Genomic DNA, 926 nt, shown 5'->3' with positions numbered 1-926 from the left:
AATGTATATAAATTGTGTATTTGATGTGTTGATTAGGATCATACTGGTATCTCTTTGAAAAGAGGTGAGGGGAGGGGTCGGGTCTATTATAGGTGTCCGCCTCACACCCAAGAGGTTGTGTGTTCACTGACCAAAATGAGTTATTTGTCCTATTATTTCAATAGAGTGTTACTGTCTACCTGTCTATTTTTATAGGGCATCTGGTTGCTATGACAATGAAAATAGTGAAAATACAACTTTTGGACTGTATCTTGTAAAAGCTGCACTCACAAAAGCACTAGTATGTATATAGAAAGCCATTAGAGGATTGTGAATCTTCTTTGTAAATAAAAAACTGTGGTTTCTATGGAAACACAAACAGTGAAACATCACTCGTTTCGACTAGGTCCTGCAATAGCTGAAGCAGATTGCAGACTGGCTAGCTAAATGAAACTTGGTATTTGGTTAGAAGGCCATCTGGAGATTATGCTTACATGAACGTTTTATTTCTTTGTCTGACAAACTTGTGGTTGCTATGACTACACAAGCTGGTGTGAATGTCTCCGTCCATCAAATGAGTCCTACCATAACTCAAGAAGAATGTAAGCTATATAAATGAACGTTTTGTGAACAAGGTGTTTGGGGCCAATAATGAAATGTTGCACATCATTTAAAGATTTTGTTACTATGGCAACAAGGCCGGAAGGGGACTATTGTATTGATAGCAATAAGCGGCGATCTTGTTTCTCATGACCTCTCAAGAAAGGACACCAGTAAGGAAAGAGACTAGAGAGTTATTTAATCTTGTTTGAACTAAACCATTTGAATTTGGGTATAAATAGGAAATGGTGGTGTAACGTCTCCGTGGCCTAGTCTTTAGGGGGTCCGCTTATGATGAGGGAGGTCGAAGGTTTGAGTTCCACGCGGGGCTTGTTCCGGTATATATG

The sequence above is a fragment of the Mya arenaria genome, chromosome 8 (genome assembly GCF_026914265.1).
Source record: "Mya arenaria isolate MELC-2E11 chromosome 8, ASM2691426v1".
NCBI classification, from domain to species: domain Eukaryota; kingdom Metazoa; phylum Mollusca; class Bivalvia; order Myida; family Myidae; genus Mya; species Mya arenaria.
This window is presented reverse-complemented; position numbering follows the sequence as displayed.